Source organism: Rousettus aegyptiacus, unplaced genomic scaffold, assembly GCF_014176215.1.
Source record: "Rousettus aegyptiacus isolate mRouAeg1 unplaced genomic scaffold, mRouAeg1.p scaffold_m13_p_10, whole genome shotgun sequence".
Taxonomy (NCBI): domain Eukaryota; kingdom Metazoa; phylum Chordata; class Mammalia; order Chiroptera; family Pteropodidae; genus Rousettus; species Rousettus aegyptiacus.
Genome location: NW_023416285.1, coordinates 26199240 through 26213286, shown reverse-complemented (window position 1 = coordinate 26213286; position 14047 = coordinate 26199240). Strand labels below are relative to the sequence as shown.

At 40.9% G+C, this 14047-nt stretch overlaps 1 protein-coding gene across 4 annotated transcripts in view; it reads left to right on the top strand.

Moving 5' to 3' along the window:
- Window positions 1–1584: 1584 nt before the first annotated feature.
- SGMS2 (sphingomyelin synthase 2) overlaps window positions 1585–14047 on the top strand; it is a 73177-nt gene continuing 60714 nt past the window's right edge. For 2 of the 4 annotated variants that reach the window (XM_016160830.2, XM_016160831.2), the window contains exon 1: window positions 1585–1913. The gene's annotated coding sequence lies outside the window, so the exon portion shown is untranslated. Of the gene's footprint in view, window positions 1914–2115; window positions 2336–14047 lie in introns of those variants that run through there. The other 2 variants (XM_016160827.2, XM_016160829.2) reach the window with 1 other exon arrangement.

Genomic DNA, 14047 nt, shown 5'->3' with positions numbered 1-14047 from the left:
ACAAAAAGGTATAGTTAAAAAGAAATCACCTCTCTTTGTGAGATGGACAAGACACTATTTTTCAAAAGAGAAATTAAGATGAATAATTTGCTTTCTCATATGTTAACAATGAGTAGAACGGAAAAACTTCATGCAACACAATCACAATGATACTATTACATTTACTGGGGGATATTTAAATGGTATAATAAAATGACCTAATCATTTATTTCACTATATTTAAACTGGGGCCCCGTAGTAACCACAAATTCAAAATTACTCACTAAGCCTCCCAAACAAACAGACCATCCTATCCTATGGTAAAGCTAAAGGATTTACGTCATGCAACAATGCAGACAGGATGGCAGGCTTTGATCTTTTATACTTCATCCATGTACTCAGGCCCAAAAGCCCACAACATTTTCTAAGATCTGGAAAAAATCTTATGTACACATACCTCCATAATGTCCAAATAATTGAGTCATGAAGTAGGGAGCATAGGGATATTCACCCCAACTGTTCTGTGGCTAAGCATTTGAATCTGGTCCCTCTGTGCTACCCATGGACAGGGCATCCAAGCTTCTGATTATGTCTGTGCCTATGAAAACTGTTGGTTTGAATTGCCACTTCCTTTGACTGCATCCTAGCAAACCAATCCATTTGCTATTGCCTTCTGGGCAAGATGCCTGGGCTTTGTAAAATGAAAAACGAACTCCTATTGAAAGGAAAAAATAGACCCAAGGAAAATAAATTTCAATCGTTGGTGTTCTGAGTGCATTTTCCACAACAATGATTGGAACCTTTGGTTAATTTCAGAAACATTTTCATTTGGAGGAGACTTCTCTAGTTACATCTAAGAGCTGTCTGTTTTGGGACTGCCCTATGTTTTGTTTCGTTTTCTTGTTACCATTGTGTTTAATATCCATAGACAAATAATTATGTACCCACATGATTTCCGCACCGGGCACCCAGAGATGCCTTTGGATTATTTTTGTTGATTACATGGAATCGCCCATAAGCCAGTGCACATCTCAAACCTGTCCTCAAGTGGAAATTAACAGAAAACATTTCTGTCAATTAAATTCAATAAAGATTTGGCCAAATTCCCGCTTCATCCCAGTTAGAATTTGAGGCTGTCATCCTTACTTTGAAAGCTGCCCAGCAGGTGTATGAATAGCAACTCCAAGAAATGTAAAACCTCGACCATTTTTAAGAAGGCAACACCCCTTCTAAAAACGTAACTGCTGAGCTCATCGAAGAAACCACACACGAACACCTCGTGCCCCTCAAACTGCAGAAAAGTGTAGTGTTCAGTTGAGCAAAGAACAACTCTTTCATTGTTTATTTTAGTTACGGTTTCTTATCCTTAAAGAGAAGCAAATTAATAGAACAAATGACACGGTGGTTAGTCACTGAGGGGAAAGTAGTAGCCTCATTAACTTGGAGCACCCTTCCAGCTCACACCTAGAGTTGCCACGGTGCGAACCTATGACTAATCCTGCTAAGCAACTCTGCAGTTTAGACACCCACCTCTCTGACTGAGGCCCCGGCAAAACCCTTTGAGTAACCGCTAGTGCCTCCAAGCCCACTCACATCGACGTCAGGAAGCAGGTCCTGAATAAGGCTAGGTGCGGGGGTGGGGGATCCCCTCCCAGCCCCACCCTTGAAAGTTGCTGAGAGTGACACCCAAACAATTTTCCCAGATTGATCTCTTGTCACTGCTCTGGGGAGGTCTGCCCTCGGCGCTGAACCTTTCCGTCTTGAGCCAATCCGCCCTCCAGCCAAGCCCCTCCTTCCCTGCACCTTTAATGGCTGGGAAAGGGGTGGATCCGCCGGGGTTTTCTTAAGAAGTCGCACCGGTTTTTCGGGCTCCGCTCTGCGCCTGGAGAGCCACCACAGCAGCAGGAGCCGGCGCTGCTGCCACGGGGCTGGCAGTGAGTCACTGTTTGGAAATAGAGTGGGCGGGTGAGGGTGTGAGAGAATGAATGATGTCAGGAGCGCGCAGGGCGGGGAGAGCGGGCCCCGGGGCCGTTGTAAACACCCAGCGCTGCGCCGCGGGCCGAGCGGGGCGGGGAGACCCCGCCCTCGGCGCGCAAGGGGCCGTCCACGGCCGCCGGATCCCCGCCGGGGTGCAGCGCCGCCCAGAGCGGCCTCGGGGGCGGCGGCCGCGGGAGGAGCCGAGGGACCTGCTTCCCACGCGGGGCCGTGGCGCAAGGGGGCGAGATCCCGAGTAAACTTTCTAGTGGCTTCGGCCGGGGGTGGGGGTGGCTGCGGCAGCGGGCTTCGTCCGCTAGCATATCCTCCGCCAGGAGCCAGTGCCTTCGGCTGGGAGCGTCTGGAGCCCCAGCTGGGAGCGGTAAGGAGCGCCCGGAGGCGCTGGGAGGAGGATGGGCTGGGAAGACGCGCGTCCTGCGAAGCGCGGGGAGGGGGAAGGTGGATTGCCAACCGGGACGTGGCTCGGAATCGGCCCCCACGCACCCCGCCTCACGGCATCTTTCCTTGATTTTGCCTGATAGAGGATGGATGTGTAGCTTGTCTCCTTGCTCCGAGCATTCAGCTCATTCATTTGCAACCATTTCGGGTAACTCGGTCTTGGCGTTGAAAGGACACTTTAAACCATAGATTGTCCAGAGCCACTCCGGAGGTCAGGGCTGAAGTTCAGGTGGTGGAGGAGGGACTGCCTTTTTCTTTTTGAGAGGCACTTACTGATGATGTGTGAACAGTGATAGCCCAGCTCTGGGCAGCATGCGCTAAAACCTTTCAACGTTTGGCGGTCCAGAAGCTACTGCTAAGCAAAGACTCAGCGCACATAGGTGCGAAGAGACGACCTGTTTATCTTTCTGAGATACGGGTAATTGTTAGTAACCCGCGGCTGCGTCTTCGAACAACTCTAATTTCATGTCCAGTAATCTTTTATTTATAAATCTTGGCTGTTGTGTTTAATCTTACCTGCTCTGATATGACCTTAAAATTAAATATTAAATCATTTTGACATGTATTTTAAATTTTCGAAGAGATCTGTTTAGTGTCTCTAGGTTAACTATGGATTTTGATTTTAAACTTAACTTTTCAAATCCGTGGTTTCACTCCTAGTCTCATTCATTAAGGGTGTGTTCTCAGTTATATTAAACACACCGATTCAGTAAAATTGGACTATAACGACTTTTGAAGATAATAATGAGGATTAAAGCGCAAAAGACCTATCATAATGTCTGGCACAAAGTAGACCCCCTACAACGTGTAACTATTTATATATAAATAGTGCATTTCAGCTGGCTCAGGTAAAAACCAATTGATTTCTTCAAATATTCTTACTTATACAGCTGATTGGCTGAGATTTTTCATGTGAAGTCCTTTGGTAAGTTCCTTGGAATGTGAAGTGAAGTCTTCAGGAAGTTAAACATTTCAATGGTGGCTACCACTTCATGTCAAGGGAACTGACATTCCGCGTTTAAACAGAGTCAGAGCAGTGGCTGAAATTGAAAATCTGGAATCTGGAGGAAGAATGGATGGATGTGTGGAAAACTCTTTTGACCCTTAACATTTTATTTTCTTTTTAAAAAACAAGCTGTGCAAAATTTTCTTCTTACAGCTCATTGATGATAGTCTTACTTTACCATAGCCTCTGATTGAAGTGTTTGTGTGTGTGTGTGTGTGTGTGTGTGTGTGAGAGAGAGAGAGAGAGAGAGAGAGAGAGAGAGAGAGAGAGAAAGAGTGTTAATATTTAATTTGGTTTCTTTAGTTTCGTTTTTAAGTAAAGCTGATTGACTTATGAACCTGGAAGGAAACACTTGGACATTTTGTGTTGTCTCCTGTCCTCAGTTTCTCTTCTGTAATCTCATAAAAGCCCTAGGAAATATTTGGAAGAAGCATAGCATTTGCTCAGGTGTTATTGAAAACGTTCGTTACCATATCTACAACAACTTTTAGGGCCAAAGGTCATGGGAGATTTTTTTCAGAGCGCCATTGTAGAGAGATTCTGGACACTGGCCTGCGGAAGTCCTGAGGCTATCTTGTGTGGCAACTTACTAGTTGTGTTACTTCCAGTGAGTTACTTAAACTCTTTAGGATTCTTGTGGGACTTTAAACAAAATATAGAGGAAAAAAGTAGAAATACTGTTACATCAATTAAAATAGACAATGGAATACAAGTGACAACTTTTTAGAAGCAAGACTTTGAAGTGAGATGTTTGTTTTTCCTTTTTTTTTTTTTTTAAAGGAAAAATTACTGAGAATTCCAGACAGTTTTAGGCTAAAGAGTTAGCCTATCAACCTTTATCCAATTCTCTTACGGGGGAATTGAAGCCTCTATTCTGAACTATCAGACATTATTCAGTTGGTGAACATGTAGTTAGCAGCTACTGCTTCAGGTACTATGCTAGATACTATGGATGCCAAGATGGAGACACTGTTACTGCCCTTGAAGCTTAACAGTCCTGTAGAGAGCTCCTAGCCTGTGATTATGGAAAGGAAAATTCAAAAGGAGAAGGGTGGGGAGTTGGGAAGAAACAAGAAATGATTCCTCCCACTGATAATGGAAGATATAGTGGCATTCTAACGGATCTTGAATTGGGGCTCTTAAATTCTTATGAGGTTGAGCAATGTTAGTATGCCTTGCTTTACCTGATAAAAATATTATAAACAGGTTTAACTGTTAGATTCTTCCCACTGATAATAGGAGATATAGTGGCATTCTAACGGGTCTTGAATTGGGGCTCTTACATTCTTATGAGGTTGAGCAATGCAAAGCTTTATCCAATAAAAATATTATAAACAGATTTAGCCAGTAAGTTAAATTTAAATGTTCCAGGGCAAACTTGATTAAATGAAACCAGAAGAGTAAATTCAGCTCAACCAAGATTTTTTTTTTTATTGTGAGCAAATCACTATGGTAGATTTTTAAGAGAATAATTACTATGTGTGAATATTCTAATTTATTAATACTTACCCATATCATGGGTAGTAGATATTTGTAGAAGTTTAAACATACAAATCAAATTAGCCAGCACCTGGAAAATCACTTAATGCTATATCCTCAAATTCTTTTTCACCCCATGAACATGTAACTCAAAGACCTAACATGTATTGAGCTTGCTATTGGCCAGGCAATGTGCCAGTTGCTTTATTCACAAAATTTTCTGTAATCCTCATTCTAGCCCTATGAAGTATGTGCTATGATTATTTCCTTTCTATTGAGGAGAAAACTGATTAGGGAACTTAAGTAACTTTCCTGAAGTTGCACAGGCAGAATGTTGTTCTCTACAAAACTGGGCCCATTCTCTACATACTGTTTTAAGTTGCTTTTTTTTTTTTTTTTACTCAAATATGTATATCTTTATATAGCTAAAGTACTCATACATCATCATTTATAGTCTTCTATTATATGTGTGCATCTCGACTTAACTGATTCCCTATCGTTGGACAGTTAGTTTCCAGTTTTTACTATTTTAAGCAACTTGCATTAAATATCCTTTTAGCTATATGTCTGTGCACATCCATGATTATTCATTTTGCATTTAAAAAGTGAATTCTGGTGTTTAATTTAGAGAATGAACTCTTTTTTTCCTCTACCATATTCAGAATTAGAAAACTTTTTCCTTTCCCTTTAAAATTTAAGAGTTTTTATTTCTGTGTTCCTTTTGTGTTTTTCATAAGATTTTAGCAATGGATCAACATTCTCTATGGAGGTTCACAATAGGTCAGTAGCTCATTACACAAGGGATTTATCTAATGAAAAGGGAACACACAGGGGCTTTCTTAAAGAACTATTTGTGTTTGTATTCTTATTAGCCCTAAAGCTGACTTCTTTTGTGGGAAAGGATAGCAGAAGGGAGCAGTCTGAGTTTGCCAAGCAGCTGTCTAAAAGAAATTCTACTTTTGCAGTTTGCTTCCTTAGACCCCAGTAGGGCAGACATGTTAGATTTTACAGATACTACATTTAGCAGATTTATCACTAGATTTAAAATAAGCTCCATCACTTTTAAATAGGTCACCTTTTAAAAAATCTTACACATTTTTTTCTTTGATCTCTTGAGAAGTATATTATTGGTAAGACATTTTGGGTTAATTTAATGAAAGTGAAAGAAATTTCCATTAGCTAATTTTCATTATAGGTAAGAAGCATATCTTCGTTTAAACATTCTCAAGTTTTATTGTAATATCATACCTTCATTGCTACCCTGAATCAAAATTTTAATTTCTCTCTGGGCTTATTTTTTCATTTCTCATGCTAGTTACTTTATTTTGACAGTTTTGTTAAAGGATGTTGGAGTATGAATGGTAACCAATTCAGCCTCTTCATAGAGAAACCAAGATCAGTTCAATTTATTAATTTCTAATAACGACTTGTACTTCAAAACAGAATTTAAAGAAACACTTAATAGAATTAAAGTGTAAATAGGATAATCAGTTATTTGCTGATTGGTTTTTCTCTACTCCCAAACCCTAATTTGATTATTTGCTTACAGTTCAAAATTTAACCTTACGATTTTGCGTTTTAGTTTGAAGTGTCACTTCAAACTTTCAAACAAAACTTGTGCACTTTCTTAGATTTTTATTTTTCGAAGAAGCGTTAACTTGATGGAGTGTTTGTCTTACTGTACATCTTTGTTTTCGATATACCCTTTTGTACTATTAAAAAAGAAAAAGAAAAACCACATACTAAATTAGGGGATTGAAAAGAGATGAAAGATAACAAGTCGAAGGCCCAAGAAGCAGGAAAGACATCCAGCTACTAAAAGTCAGGTCAAGTGAACCAGTCTAGAAGGGCCCACTTCTCTGCCCGGTAGTGCCTGTGCTGAGTTGAGGCTCATGTGTAGTGAGTGATGCATTTCGACTGTGCAAGGAGAGATGCCCGGCTGTGAAGGCGAGCCTCAGAGAAAATTGAGTTGAAGCTGAAATACCCACCTTAGGCATCCTCAAGGCTAAGTGTACCTACCCACCATACTTGCCTACACCACGGGAGGGCTTCATGACTATCTGAATAAAGGCAAATTACTATCCAATGGAAACCATGGAACTGGAGGCATCGTAGTTATGGAAAATTGGGGACTAAGCATCTATCCTTGGAATTTAATTACCTCTTTTTCATTGAGATGGTTAGAAATGCAAAGTACATGATAAGAATTAAACTTTTCAAAATCTTTCCCACTAATCAGAAGGGGCAGCCCCGGAGGTGGGAGGAGAACTGCAGGACGATGCCGAAGGTGGGCTCTGTGTTCCTCAAGGGGTTTGTGTCCTCTCCAGGCCTGCTGGGAACTGACTTCTCCCGTTGGAACTAGCGTTATGTTGAATGATCCCGGAGGGTGTGGCAGGTGTGAAAAATGTGTGTCAGGGGTGTCTCTGCCAGTCATCCTAGGAAACCGATTCTTAACACATAGCCCGCCTAGATGAGTTAAGGATACTTTTCCTTTTCTGGGAATTACTTTAATTATATAGTGATTTGGGGTCATGGACTGCTTAACTCATTGGGGTGCCATGGAAGGATACCTTTAGGTAGCACCCAGCTCCAAAGAGAAATGAGACCTTTCAGGAAAAGACTGGCAGCAGTAGTTGGAACTGAAGCTAAGCCTTTGAAACAGAGGGGCCAGAGAGAGAGAGGCCAGATGCTCAGGTTGGTTCTCCACATTTCACCATACACAGAGATGGAGACAGTCTGGTAAAATGTGGTGGTTAAATAATGGTAGATACTCTGAGAGAGGTACTAGTGAAGATCAAATGAAATGCTCTCTTCATCTTCAGGTAGTCTTGCAAAATAGAAATTGTGTTATCTCCACTCTGGAGGTAGAAACAGTCTAGAAAGGTTAATGCGCTCAAGAGCTGCAAAGCTGGGAGTGGGTGGAGCAGGGATTCGAAGCCAGAGCCAGCTGATTCTGATGCCCGTGAGTTGCCCAAGATCCTTGCTGGCTCCCCATCATGTCTCCGCTCATTTTGGAGATATATGGCAGGTTTGTTGGGATGTATTTTGACATGGAATTGTTTGTCCTGGAATGTTTCTCTGGTTTGTGCTGCGTTAGGGTCAGGAAGTCATGCCAGAAAGATGAACACCCACTGGCCTAAGCCAGTGTGGACTTAAGTGCCAAAACTACTGCCATTGCCTGCTAGGTGACCTTGAGCAGCTTCCTCAGATGAACCTCCATTTCCTGGCTGTAAAATGGAAATAGTATTTAGTTCATGAGATGGCCATATGAATTAGCTGACTTTATTTGTGTAAAACACTGAGAATAATGCCTGGTTCAATAGTGAATACTGAGTGGCTCAGCTATTGTTCTATATAAGCTGCACCTCTAACTTTTAAAAATAAAGAGTTCAATTCTATTACCTCAAAAACCAAATTGTATTTTTCGTTAAGGTGGCTCGTTTCTTTTGTAATAGAATATCCATTTGTCACACCTTGCCTGTGCTGGTACGGTCTGAGTCCTATCCCTCCCCTTTTCCTCCCCCTTTCCTGTGGGGTTAAAATAAAAATATTGAAGTCGATCGTACACTGCTATTGAATTCAGGAACTTTCATAAGAAGTTTATAACATCAGCTGTGAATGCTGAAAAGCTTTCAAAGTGCAAGCAACAATATGCCGGCCCTCACGGCAGATGCTGGTGGCATTAGTGTAGTGTAACTGCTACTGTCCCTTACAGAGCTCAGCCTTCTGAGGATTATTGTACCATGAACACCACTGTCCCAGAAAATGCTGGGGCTATTAAGAATCACAAACCCTACTGTCCTCCCTGATGCTGTGTGTCTTTCTTTAGGAGGCCCTGAGACGGTTTATTTAACACAGCTGCTACTGTTTTCTGAGATTTGCATTTGTTCAGTACGTTGCTTAACCATCCAGTTATTACTACCCCAGTAGTTGCTACCAAACTTTAATGGCAACAAAGGGTATTGTTTTTGTTAAAACAATGTATAATATCATATCCTCTATGATGGGTTAGCTCTAAGAAGTATATTCCCTTTGAATATAGCTTGGTTGGCAAGTTATAAGCAGCAAGCAGGAACATTTAAGATTTTATTTAACAAATACAATGCTCACTATATGCCAGGATTTGTTTTCAGCACTTACAACTATTAGTCATTTACTACTGCTGAATCACTCTCAGGTAGTACCATATTAGAGTCCCTATTTGAAACATAAAGAGAGGTTAAGTCATTTGCTTAAGGTCACACAGCAGAATTAAGTTCTAAAGCAGACAGTTTGGCTGCAGGGTCTATCCACTGCACTGTGGTGGAATCTAGCACGTGTCTCACAGCTTGGGCTTCATTCGTGTCCTTACACCTGTATCTTTATCAAAGGAAAAATCACACCTGTCCAAACATCCTTATCAATTTATGATTTACTATGTGGAGGGTTACAACTAGGTCATATGTTTCATTATCATTATTGAAAGATATTGACGCTTAATTTTCAATAGACTATTGTCAAACATTTCTCTCTGAGCCTTCTGAGTGCTCTGTTTGGCCTGGTGACCTGGGAAAGGAGCATTGTGGTCTCCCATTCCGCTAATTAGTGTACTCAGCTCAGTGAGATGAGTTGCAATCTTATGCCTGCTATTCGACCAGTTTATTTTTTTAAGTTTTAGGGCTTTCACCTATTGTAAATTAAAATAGTTAAATATCCTTATTGGAGGAGAGTTGCTTGTGCATGTGAGGTTTATCTAGCTGTTTTCTAATTACTATTGAAGATGGTGTTAGGCAAAATAATGGTCCCCCAAAGATGTTCACATCTTATTCCTCAGAATCTGTGAATGTATTATTTTACATAATAGAGGGGGAAATTATGGTTGCTAATCAGTTGATGTTAAGATATGAAGATTATCCTGGGTTACCTGGGTGAACCCAATGTAATCATAAGGGTCCTTATAAGTGGAAAGGGAAACAGAAGAATCAGAACCAGACAGTTGGCATTGTTAAAGAAAATTCAGATGGCCATTGCTGGCTTTGAAGATGGAAGGGGGCTATGAGCCAAGGAATGCAGTCTCTAGAAGCTAGAAAAGGCAAGGTTCTCCCCTAGGGCTTCCAGAAAGTAATGCAACCCTGCTGACACTTTGGTTCTGGCCCAGTGAGACCTATTTTGTACATCTGGCCTCCAGACTGTAAGAAAATAACTTTGTGTTGTTCCAAGTCACTACATTTCTAATAACTTGTTACAACAGAAACAGGAAACAGAGAGTTTCCTAGAACATAAAACAGACAGTGACTCGAAGAATCTATGTTTCGATTGTTTCTTATGTCAGCCATGCAGCCCTGGGACAGGGCTATGTACTCTCGTGATATATTTTTGTGGACACATCAGGTATAGCAAGTATTTTACGTTTTGAGGGCTATTTTATTTTACATGTAAAATTCACCACTTTGGGGAAGGGTAGTTCACTTTTTATAATTGTATACATTTCCATAACTAGCAGATATTTAAAACAACAGTACCAAGTTTTCAGAAAAAAAAAAAAAAAAAGACTTATTGCTTATATGATTATGGAGCAAGTTGAGCCACCTCAGGCATTTTTTCACTAGAGTCGCCTAGGAAATGTGGTTCTGCATCCCATATAGTGCCATAGCAGTCAGAACAACCTGGCATTTGTTTGGGCTGAGATGTTGGCCCAGATGTGGTGCTGGTCGTGGTGGTGGGAGTTGTCCCTTGAGTGTTTACTTCAGGTTCTCTTTAAATTCTTTTAATCTTGTTTGCTCTGCTTTCCCAGCAACATTATTATGAATTTTCTGAAAGCAAGGGCACATCTATGTACAAGGGCTTCCCAAATTGTAATGGATTAAACAAATAAATGGTGGTAATCATTTGTTGGATCATCTGTAATAAGGACCTAGAGGGTGATAGGACCCAGAGTAGACGATGTCTTGAGATGGAAGTGTCAATTACTGAAATTAAAAATAATAAGAATCATCACGAATGGAATTAGTTTTTGTTTTGTTTTGTTTTTGTTTTGTATGAAATCCTCCAGTAACAATCTAATATCGTGATTCGGAGACAACTTCCTCCAGTTAAGGGCCTCCCATTATGCAATGTAGAAAGAGCACCACTGTAAGAAATAAAATCTTGGGAGTCTTTCTGCCTTGAAATGAAATAAGGGATAATGTAGGATTTAAAAAAAAATACTTTTAAGGAAATATGGTGGAGAATTAGTTGGATGGTATAAATATATATAACAGTTTCTAAGGGGGAAGAGACTTGTTTAGAAGTATAAAAATATTAGAAACTGTTAAAACCATGAGATAAGATATTTTCATATTTGTAATTCTTTTTAAGTATGTTCTTTTTAGCTCTGGAGTCACTTTGTTAGTTTAAGGGAAAATAAATTGTGTGTGTGTGTGTGTGTGTGTGTGTGCGCGCGCGCGTGTAGTCAATTTCCTCTTATAAATGTTATGATGTGAGTGAAGGAAAAGTTTTGCCTGTATTCAAAAATGCTTTAGCAGGAGATTTTTCTAGCCCGTCACTTCTCTTGTCTAGGGAGGTCTCAAGACATGGCTCTGTGGGCGTAGCGTACCATAGGACTCTGACTCATTTGCTTGCATTTTATCCTCATCAAGCGATTCTTGGTTAATAGCGTGATTTTTCCTGCCAATATCTCCATAGCAGAATGAGGATGTATGGCTATATATGTCTCCAAGTAACTTCCTTCACTAGTCTTCATCTCCCACCCATCGTTGATAAATTAACAATGTTTTCTGTTACATCTTTCATTAGAGTACCAGAGCTTCTCTCTCCTGGGTGAACTGATGAAATACTCTCTGAGCTTGCAAAGACCATAGACAAGGTTCTAACCTGTTTCCAGGGAGTAACCATACCCTAAGAACCCAGTGCTGTCCGATGAAAATATAAGGGGAATCACACATGATGGCCATATATATATTTTGAGTTTTTCAACAGCCGCATTACAAAAAGTAAAAAGAAACAGGTGAAATTAATTTTAAGAACATTTTATTTAACTCAATATATCATAATGTTATATCTGATAGTATCAATTAGAATCAACATATAAAATATCTGAAATGTTCATATTTTTTTTCCAAGTCTTCAAAATCTGGTGTGTATTCTGCACTTAGAGCATATCTCAAAGTGGACTGACCTCATTTCCAGTGCTCAGTAGCCACATGGGGCTACAGCTACCACATTGTGCAGCTCTGGCCAGCCTTATACTTACGGAGCAGTACCCTGCATGAATCTGAGGATAATCCCTTAATAATCCAATGACTTTGGTCTGTTATATTTAAAAATGGGATTATATGATGGAGTCGCCTTAGTGAGCAACAGAGAAAACTGGTTCAGGTACCTTTTGCTAGAACAAAGAGATAGGCTGAATGGCACAGTGAAACATCTCTAAGGTCATCTGTCATGTAAATTTGTGAATTTTGGTGCCAGGAGTTGTGTCTGGGCCTATAAATGAAATATTTAGACTATCAGATCCATACATATAGAAAAGATGGCTGCTCATATGCCTTCGTGAGCTATGAAACAGGATGTTGTGTGCAACATCTGGCCTAGTTTCAGGCCTGGTGCCTCACCACATGTATCTCATCTCTGTCACCTCACTGTCTACCTGTTTATCCATCACCACCTCTTCCCTATCCTTGCCTATTTATGTACATTATGTTGTTTACTAATGTGCTCTTGTTCACTGGCTTATTGCTACAAATTTGGAAGCAAACCACTAGCTCAGAGAAGTCAGTAGTTGACATTAAATATCAGTCTATCAGGAACAGATAAGACTAGAGCATAAGAAGACAAGCACAGTATGAGCGAGGGAGAAAAGAGGGGGGAGGAAGGAAGGGGGTAGTGCAGGTCTGTTGCGGGGAGGGGCAGGGAGAATAACTAAATGGAGAAGAAGGATTTCATAACAGCGGATTTCATAGCATAAAAGCTCCCTCAGCCACTGGGCAAGCCACTGTTCTCATCCAGCTCTTGAGGTAGGTTGCTTTGGATTTCATAAACGTGCTGATTTTATCAAATACCTGCACTACACAAATGGCTGAAACCGTCCAAGCCTTCCTTGATTCTTTCGGAAACTGATTAATGCATTCAACACAATTTTTCAAGCACTTGCTATGTGCTAGATGTTATTCTTGATTCTAGGGGTTCAGTGAACAGTAAATTAAGTGTCTACCTTAATTTAAGAGATTGAGTTTGTGTACTGAGAGAGGAAAAGGTACTGAAAAGGGAGGTTGAGCAGATGATAAGCGAGTAAAACCAATAAACAAGATAAGTGTGGATTTGGACTTCTTTAAAGGAAATATGGTAACACTAGCGAGTGGCTGGGGAAATCTTCTCTAACGTTGTCAGGAAAGGTTTGTTGGAAGAGATCAGATTTGCACTGAGATGTGAGGGATAAGAAGGGGCCAGCAGAGGGAACAGTATGCATCTACAGGGGAGGGATTGTGCTTCATTAGACAAGTTTGGCGGCAGTGTCCTGGCAAGAGAGAGGAGTGAGAAAGAAGGTCACAAGGCAGGCAGGACCAGGGTGGGTAGAGCTTGCAGACCCTGTAAGAAGTATGAATCTCATTCCCAATGCGATGAGAAGGCATTGTGAAGTGATCAAAGAAGGAGAGGGACATGATCTGATTCACACTGTAACATCTCCCTGGTTGCTGGTCAGGGTGGAGTAGAAAGGGGCAAGTAGAAGCAAGAAAGATTAGTTATGAAGCTAGTGGTAGCATTCTACAGGAGACGAAGTAAGGTGATCTGGCATAGAGTGGCAGTATTGGAGGCGAGAGTGGTGGATGGGTTCGAGAGGTTTGGAGATAGAATCAACAAGACTTAAGGATAGGTTTAGGTGGGTGACATGAGAGAGTAGTAGAAGTCGTGCAGACTCCTAGTGTGTTGCTGGGTGACAGGGTTGTACGGAATAGAGTTCTGTTTTGGCCATCGGTTAGTTCGAGCTGCCTATTTGTCATCCAAATGGAGATGTCAAATGGCCAGCAGTGATTGAGAAACCTACATTCAGGGAGAAGATCAAGGTCAGAGTTGTCTCAGCACAGAAGTGATGTGTAATCTTATGGGACATCTCAGATCACCTAGGGAGATTTTGTAGGGAAAGAAGAGAGACAGAGATCAGGCTCTGAGGAA